The sequence below is a fragment of the Cetorhinus maximus genome, chromosome 23 (genome assembly GCF_964194155.1).
Source record: "Cetorhinus maximus chromosome 23, sCetMax3.hap1.1, whole genome shotgun sequence".
NCBI lineage: Eukaryota > Metazoa > Chordata > Chondrichthyes > Lamniformes > Cetorhinidae > Cetorhinus > Cetorhinus maximus.
The window spans coordinates 55265076-55274502 of record NC_135901.1 but is presented as its reverse complement, the minus strand read 5'-3'; the positions used below and the strand labels follow the sequence as shown (position 1 = coordinate 55274502).

Genomic DNA, 9427 nt, shown 5'->3' with positions numbered 1-9427 from the left:
GATAACTGCACCAAATGTGCACATTTCGGTCTGAAATAACTCCCAACAACCAGCTCCAGCCAATACCTCCAATGGGGAATGATGAGAGAGTTCATGTACAGGGTCAGGTGGTAAAAGAGCGAACCCTGCTGCAAACTTCAAACCCACACAGTATTGTTCCATTTTCACAATTCATCAATATGTTTTCAAATGCAACCATGCAGTAACTGAACTTCTCTGAGACTAGCAAACAGCACCGCCTGTAGTGGCGGTGAGGTGCCAGCAGAGGGTGGGGTTGTATCACTTTATTCACAAGACAATGAAACGGGTTTGAGTCGAGGCTTTGACCCTTTTAATTCATTCATGCGGTACTCTTTGCCACTGAATAAATTCATTTATCTAAAATTCTTCAGCTGGAATACTTGCATCATGTATCATAAATGCATTGTCAGCATCCTGGAGGTCACCATTGACCAGAAACTAAACTGGTCTAGCCATATAAATACTGTGGCCACAAGTGCAGGTCAGAGAGGCTGGGAATTGTGCGATGAGTAACTCACCTCCTAACTCCCCAAAGCCTGTCCACCATCTAAAGGCACAAGTCAGGATTGTGATGGAGTACTCTCCTCTTGCCTGGATTTGTGCAGCTCCTAAACACAAACTCAAGAAGCTTGACACCAAAGCATCCCACTTGATTGGCACCCCATCCACAAACATTCACTCCCTCCACCACTGACACACAGTAGCAGCAGTGTGTACCATCTACAAGATGCACTGCAGGAATTCACCAAGTCTCCTTCGACAGCACCTTCCAAACCCATGACCACTGCCACCTAGAAGGACAAGGGCAGCAGACACATGGGAACAACACCACCTGGAAGTACCCCTCCAAGTCACTCACCATCCTGACTTGGAAATATATTGCCATTCCTTCACATGCTTCCTCCATTTTCTCGCTTTATTTTAAATGAATATTTATAAATCCATTTGTGTGGGAACTTACTGAATAACAGCAGAAATGGCAAAGGTTGGGCAAGATTTCCTTGTAGCCAAAGGGCACACAGCAGAACCATGTCAGTGATATAAGTAGACGCAGGAAGAGAGGGAGTCTAAGTTGTCTTAAACCATTAAACCTTCAGTTGGAAGCTAATTTCGTTCAAAATGTATGCTATAGAAAGACCCTAGTGGTTCAGATTCTGTGCTTTCACCGCCTGGGATCCATTCACTGTCTCGATGTTGTGCAAAATGTCGTAACTCGCACCCAATTTATGGTTTGGAAAAGAGTCATATTAAACTTGAAACCTTCACTCTGTTTCTCCCTTCACATTTGCTGTCAGACCTGCTGAGAACTTCCAGCACTTTCTGTTTTTATTATAACATGAATTATTGTCTTTATCATACACATGATCACAAGAAATAGGAGCAGGAGTAGACCACACGGCCCATCGAGCTTGTTCCATCATTCAATTCAATCATGGTTGATCTTGGGCTTCAACTCCATTATCCTGCCCGTTCCCCATATCCCTTAATTCCCCGAGAGACCAAACATCTGTCCATCCCAGCCTTAAATGTATTCAATGATGGAGCATCCACAACCCTCTGGGTAGACAATTCAAAGATTCACAACCTTTTGGGTGAAGTAATTTTTCCTCATTTCAGCCCCAAATTATTGGCCCTTTACCCCGCAACAGTGCCCCAGTGTTTTAGACTCCCTGGCCAGCGGAAACAATCCCTGTGTCCACCCTATCAAGCCCTCTCAGAATTTTATAGGTTTCAATGAGTTTGCCTTTCATTCTTCTAAACTCCAGAGAATAAAAGCCCAATTTATTCAGCCTCTCATCGTAGGACAACCAGCTCATTCCAGAGACCAATTTAGTGAACATTCTCTGTACCGTCTCCACTGCCAGTATATTATTTTATAAATGTGGAGACGAAGACAGCACACGGGATTCTAGATGCCGTCTCACCAAAACAGACTTCTTTATCCTTGCTTTATTACAATCCCCTTGCCATCGGCCTACCTAATTGCTTGCTGTACCTGCATGCTCGCTTTCTCCGTTGCTTGCACAAGTCTCTTTGAACATCAGCACTTACAAATTTCAAAAGCATTCTACTGTTCTAATTTTTACGACCAAGTGAACATATTCACACACCTGCCTATATTACATTCCATCTGCCATCTTGTTGGCCACTCACATAACCTTCTGATACCCTTTTACAGTGCTCTCCTCAAAAGTGACCTTGCCACCAAATTTCATACTGCTCATGCAGGGCCCAGTGAGAATTGAACTCACAACCCCTGGTTTACTAGAACAGTGCTCTAACCACTGAGCTATGGAGCCACTTGCCATGTCTTATTCACAGTAAGTCTCCTGGTGGAATGAGGAACAGGACAACTCCGCATTGATGATAGATGATAGACCTGGAAATGTCTGAGATGGAGAACAGACAATTAAAAGATGCGACATGAAAACGGCAGAATTTGATGTGCTTTCAGTGATGAATGTCTGCCGTGGTTATGTGAGATATTTTACTGCTGCCTGTTCACACTGACACAAATATCACTCCTGACCAATCAATCTCTTTGAAAGCAGCGCGCCAGGCCGAATGGCCTCTTTCTTTGCTGGAACTGTCTATAATGTTATTTTTCCCAGCATCATTTCCCAGTCATTCCGACATTTTATTACACGCTTGGGAGAATGTGCTTTCTTACATCCTCGCTTTTGAAGTCAAGACACTGAGCAATTTCAAAATTTTTCTTTAATTCCAGCACAGGGTTTGGAACCAGACCAGTTGAACGAAACTTTATTGGTGCCAACCCTTCACTGCAGCTCACCCCTTAAAAACAGTGGCTGTCATTGCCTCAAGATGTCATTTATGTTAAAATTCTGTAGCAGAAACTTATCTCTGGTGAAAGTATCCGAAAAAGGGCAAATGCGGCGGAGATAAAGCACGTTGCAAGAGTTATAGACAGCTTTCCTCGTGATTTCGAGGTGAGGATTCGGCCCTTTCACCGCCGTGGCCCGGACTCGATTCCCAGCCAGGCAATGAAGTTTTATTGATCTGGTACAAACTGTTAAAACAGGCCTGATTTACTTATTGATTGAAAACCGAAACGCACAACAGCTCCGCCCGAATCAGTGGAGTGAGAGTTGAAGTTTCACATCAGAGCTGCAAATGTCACACGTGGAACAGCTTCGAGAAAAAATACAGTTCCTCATGTCCGAGGGGTATCAGTTTGGAATATGTGTATTTACAAATTCATTCTCTCGATGTGTTAATTGCCTTAACCACGCGACCACATGGGCTCAGTGTCTGCCTGTTCCCAGTTGCTCAGTGAAAATTTCAATAGCCCTCCGCTTTGTAACATACGGACACTTAATAACTGAACAGTCTCCACTCAGAAATACAGAAAGAAAATTCCTCCTGAACCTTTTAAACCTGTTTTTCTTTTCTCTCTACGATTTTAATATGAAGCCACACAACTAAGGTGAATAAAGTGTGGATCGGTAAAAATGAGGAACTGAAGCACATTGACACACACAGGAACACACACACACACATATAAACCGAGAGAGACAGAGGGCTAAGGAGAGACAAACACTCAGAAAGAAAGAATGTCACCAAACCGGCTCAGTTTTGTTCCATTTCTATATGCAGATTTTGCAAATCATTGCAGATGAAAGCGCGGGAGTTTTTGTTTGATTCCATTTATCCGATAACTAATTCTGTTGGCACCTGGTTAAAATCGGGAATAACGAGAACCGCAGTCAGCAAACCAACATTGGGGAAACCCCGATGGATGTCAGTACCATCGCCCTCAACATTCGTCCGCGACTAACAGCACTTCCTGAGGGAAAACATGTTCATATCAAATCAGAGATGACTATCAAGTAAGTCTTTCGGCCCGTCGTGTCTGTGCTGGCTCTCAGGAAGAGCAACTAAACCAATTCCACTCACACGCCTTTCTCCCACAGCAATTTCTATTTACATTGTCTCTCCTCGTTCACCCTGTCAAAATAAAGGACCACAACCCACCCCAACCCCCGTATTAAACTGGAGTTGTCTTTTGCTCACCCAAATTGAATTCCTAACGTGCCCAAAAGTGGGAAGCAACTGAAAATTTGGGAGCGGTGGGATTCAGACCCGCTCCTCCAGAGACTGGAACCCGCATCCAGCTCTCCAGTTTATCGAGCAAATGGAATTAGATTGTAGATATCAGCTCAGAAATAATAATGACCTGCTTGATCAGGGCAAAGTTCTTTTGTAATTCGATATGAAATTAATTGCATAAATAAATAATGATTGTATCAAAAACTGTATAAGGAATCCCAGTCCAACTCTCCACGTCATTGGGCCAGGGAAACTTTGTTAACTAAGGAAAACTGTGCATGGATTCTGCAGAAACTCCTTCTTCAAGCGAGAAATAGACAATGATTGAAAGGCGGGAAACTCAGGTTTAAGGAAAGAGAGAAGGAATTTGAGACGAATTGGTTAGCTCTTTAAAAATAGCTGGCACAAATACGATGGGATGAAGGGCTTCACGTTGTAGTAAAAACAGGAAATGCTGGAAAAACTCAACAGGTCTGACAACACCTGTGGAGAGAGAAGCAGAGTTAATGCTTCGAGTCGGCCTGAATCTGAAGAAGAGACATACGGACTCGGAACGTTAACTCAGCTTCTCTCTCCACAGATGTTGCCAGACCTGCTGAGTTTTTCCCAGCACTTTCTGTTTTTATTTCAGATTTCCAGCATCTACAGTATTTTGCTTCCATCTTCGGGCCTCTTACTGAGCTGTGCCATTTGATGAGGACATTGTTGATCAGTCTGTCTCCAGCATTCCTAATGAGAACAGCCGAATTCCATTTCTTCAAAACAAAGACCCAAAGTGCTGCTGCATGACGTCACCTCTTAACATTCCAGACAGCTCCATTGGGATCTTTACAGCCAGGGTTTGTGCAGGGCAGTGGGGGTCATGATCATTTCACATGTGGCAGAGCAGCGGTTTGAAACTGGGGAAAAACGTTATCCAAGCTTGTTCAGTTAAGTGTGAGTGAATGTTCAATAATTTACATTTGTTGTTAATAATGAACACAAGGGTTCGAATCCTGCCGTCGAAGGAGATATCATTTAAATAGGAGAAAACACGTACAGACATGTCCGTATTTTCTTATTCAGTGGTCGGCATTGGCGCAGTGGTATTGTCGCTGGGCTAGGAATCCAGGGATAAAAGCAAAATAATATAGATGCTGGAAATCTGAACAAAAAAAACACAAAACGCTGGAAAAAATTTCAGCATATCTGGCAGCATCTCTGGAGAAAGGAACAGAGTTAATATTTCGATTCCATAAAACTCTTCAGAGTTCTTTGAAAGCAGCACACAGGGCCGAATGGCCTCTTTCTTTGCTTCTCTATAATTTGATATTTCCCAACAACACTTCTTTCACACTCATTCTGCCATTTTATAATCCACTCTTGCGAGTGGGTTCAAAGCTCAACTACGTGCACAAGACTGGAAGGAGCCTGCAACTCTGGATAATCGGCCCCGTGCACATTCCTGTAATCTGAATCTGGGAGAATCAGGAAGATGCGATCCCAGATTATCTTTACCATGTAATCTGCAAACGCATTCTTTCTAAAAATCCTTGGGTCCCTCATTCTCTGTCCCTGCTTTCCAGGGAATGCTTGGGTTCATGAACTGACTGTGTCTGCATCGAGCAGCTAATTGACCTGGGAGCTGGGTGGGCAGAGGGAGCTGGAGGCGAGGCAGGGACAGAAGCAGAAACAGATGCGACATGAAAGTGTTTTAAATTGAATGTGTCTCCGTTACTTTCAGTGATGAATTTCTGCCGTGTGTTCCCTTGTCAGTTTCACAGGAGCCGCAGTGATGAGGTTGGAGGGTTTTGGAAATTGACAGTTACACATGAGCAGCTTGTGGGGCTATTTCACTTCACTGTCAATTTCATGTCCCAGCTCACAGAAACCCTTGTTATCATTGACTGAAGAATTCATTCCATTGAAAATAGAAACATGGATAAATGCAGCGTCAATATCCAAACTGAAAGCACCTTGTCAGTTTCCCTGGTGGTCTAGTGGTCAGGATTCGGCGCTTTCACCGCTGCGGCCCGGGTTCGATTCCCGGTCAGGGAATGCAAATTTATTGATCTTGTGAAATTGTCAAAATGAGTACTAATTACTTATTGATTGAAAACATTTAGCAGCTCTACCAGAATCAGTTGAAGTTTCGCCTCAGAGCTGGAAATATCACACTTGGAACAGGTCGGGAGCAAAGACAGAAGCGGAGTGAAAGAAGGACAAGAGAAGGGCCGTTTGAAAAGCTCTGACCATAGGGTTGGTGGTGCCAAGAAAAATATGGGTGGGAGAAGGGCAAATTTTGGTCCCTGCTGTTTGCATTGACAAAAATATCACTCCTGATGAATCAACCAATCACAACTACTCTTTAAAAGCAGCACATCAGCTCAGCGAGGCTGAATGGCCTCTTTCTATGCTGTAACTTTCTATAATTTTATGTTTCCCAACAGTACGGGTGCTTCTTTCACAGTCATTCTGCCATTTCATAACCCACTGTAGCGAGATGTACTTTCTTACCTTGTATTCGGCTCTTTTGAAACCAAAACATGGAGCAAATTCAGCGAGTTGTCATTTATAGCATGAGATTTGTCACAAGACTAATTGAACGTCACATTAATGGTGCCAATCCTTCACTGGAGCTCACCGCGACCAAAGAGTACTGTTATCATCATGTAATTTCTTGCAGTATCTCTGCTGAACAATATAAGCTTATCACAGCTCTGCTTTCTTCAGATTGAAATCCAGTGCGAAAATACGAGAAATTTCAAAGCTGAACAACGTAGACAAAACTTGAAGGAGTGTGTGACTGTGGATAATCGGCACTGTGCACATTCCTGTAATCAGTACCTGGGAGAATCAGGAAGATCCTGGTGTCTCTTTAGCCTGTTATCTGTAAACCGGTCACGTTGTGTATTACGTTCGCACTAACTGACTGTGTGTGGTCAAACAGCTCCTGGAAGGGCGGAGAGAGCTGGAGGTGAGACAGAAAGAGATGTGACATGGAAGTGATTTGAATGAGTGGTGAAAATCCGTCGTGTGCCAGTTTCAAAGGAACAGAGGTTGGTGGTTATTTGTTTGAAAGAAGCTGCACTCAACTTGCAGCGAGCCCATGACCCTGAGATTAAGAGCCTTTGATCTACCTGTTGAACTAGCCGGGCACACATAACATACGTGTCCCATATCCCAACATTCATGGAGACAACTGTTGCTTTCCACCTGCAGCCTCAGCTTGTCCTGAATTTCAAAGCGTAGAAGGTATCGAACTACACAAGCCCCAAGGTTGCAATACATTCCTCTCAATCATCAATAACATCATTCAAACCTTCCACTTCTTAGCTGCACCTCCTTCCAAACATCGCAAACTCCTCTTGCATCTTTCATCCTGATATTTTTCTCTGTAACATTTTCATTTGAAGTTGCACAACTAATGTGAATTCAGTTTGTGATGGTAAAAATGTGTTCACCCTTCGCCCTATCGCCCTTCATTCCCTTAGAGTCCAAAAATAAGGAGAATTTTTGAATGTTTTTTCTTCCATTCATCCAGGAGTTCAGTGGACACCTGGTTGAAATCAGCAATAATAAGAAGAACGTTCGGTAAGGTTTGAATTTACCTGCGGAGACTCCAATGGAAATTAGAACCATCCATTTAACCACTCGGCTACAATGATTGACCAAGGATCCAATACTTTTCACTCAATCATCAATAACACCATTCACAGCCTCCGCTTCTCAGCTGCACCACCTTCCAAACATTGGGATCCATTTTCTTCAGGATTTGTTTCTGAATTTAATGTTTAGCTGCTTTGTGGCCTCATTTTGAAATCAGATTCGCTTCAATGTCCAACACAAACTGAATTGCAAACCTGACGGATAAACAATGGAAAACAAGAGTTGTGGGAGGGGGCCGGAGTAGGACTGGAACAAGGAATGTTCCACATACCCCATAAAGAGACAGGCATAGCTGGGGTCCATGGACTTCCAATCCCTCTACACCTCCATCCCCCACCAGGATGGTCTGAGGGCCCTTAGCTTCTTCCTTGAACAGAGGCCCGAACAATCCCCATCCACCACTACTCTCCTCCGTCTGGCTGAAATTGTTCTCACACTGAACAATTTCTCCTTTAACTTCTCTCACTTCCTCCAAATAAAAGGTGTGGCTATGGGTACCCGCATGGGCCCCAGCTATGCCTGTCTCTTTTTGGGGTATGTGGAACATTCCTTGTTCCAGTCCTACTCCGGCCCCCTCCCACAACTCTTTCTCCGGTACATCGATGATCACTTCGGTGCTGCTTCATGCTCTCGTTGGGACCTGGAAAAAATTATTAATTTTGCTTCCAATTTCCAACCCTCCATCATTTTCACATGGTCCATCTCTGACACTTCCCTTCCCTTCCTTGACCTGTCTGTCTTAATTTATGATGATAGACTGTCCACCAATATCCATTACAAGCCTACCGACTCCCACAGCTACCTCGACTACAGCTCCTCACACCCCGCTTCCTGTAAAGACTCCATCCCATTCTCTCAGTTCCTTCGCCTCCGTCGCATCTGTTCTGATGATGCTTCCTTCAAAAACAGTTCCTCTGACATGTCCTCCTTCTTCTTTAACCGAAGTTTTCCACCCACGGTCGTTGACAGGGTCCTCAACTGTGTCTGGCCCATCTCCCGCGCATCCACCCTCACGCCTTCTCCTCCCTTCCAGAAACATGATAGGGTTCCCCTTGTCCTCACTTATCACTCCACCAGCCTCCGCATTCAAAGGATCATCCTCCGCCATTTCCGCCAACTCCAGCATGATGCCACCACCAAACACATCTTCCCTTCACCCCCCTTAACGGCATTCCGTAGGGATCGTTCCCTCCGTGACACCCTGGTCCACTCCTCCATCACCCCCTACTTCTCAACCCCCACTTATGGCACCTCCCCATGCCCACGCAGAAGATGCAACACCTGCCCCTTCACTTCCTCTCTCCTCACCGTCCAATGGCCCAACCACTCCTTTCAAGCGAAGCAGCATTTCACTTGCATTTCCCCTAACTTAGTCTACTGCATTCGTTGCTCCCAATGTGGTCTCCTCTACATTGGAGAGACCAAACGCAAACTGGGCGATCGTTTTGCGGAACACCTGCGGTCTGTCCGCAAGAAAGACCCAAACCTCCCTGTTGCTTGCCATTTTAACACTCCACCCTGCTCCTTTGCCCACAAGTCTGTCCTTGGCTTGCTGCATTGTTCCAGTGAAGCCCAACGCAAACTGGAGGAACAGCACCTCATCTTCCGACTAGGCACTTTACAGCCTTCCGGACTGAATATTGAATTCAACAACTTTAGATCTTGAACTCCCTCCTCCATCCCCACC

The 9427-nt window shown here is 44.6% G+C and overlaps 2 non-coding genes across 2 annotated transcripts; one reads left to right on the top strand and one right to left on the bottom strand.

The window, feature by feature from the left end:
- Positions 1-2248: 2248 nt before the first annotated feature.
- trnat-agu (transfer RNA threonine (anticodon AGU)) lies at positions 2249-2321 on the bottom strand. Its single transcript has one exon. It is a non-coding gene; the product is annotated as a tRNA-Thr (tRNA).
- Positions 2322-6057: 3736 nt separating this feature from the next.
- Positions 6058-6129, top strand: trnae-uuc (transfer RNA glutamic acid (anticodon UUC)). Its single transcript has one exon. It is a non-coding gene; the product is annotated as a tRNA-Glu (tRNA).
- The last annotated feature ends 3298 nt before the right edge of the window (positions 6130-9427 follow it).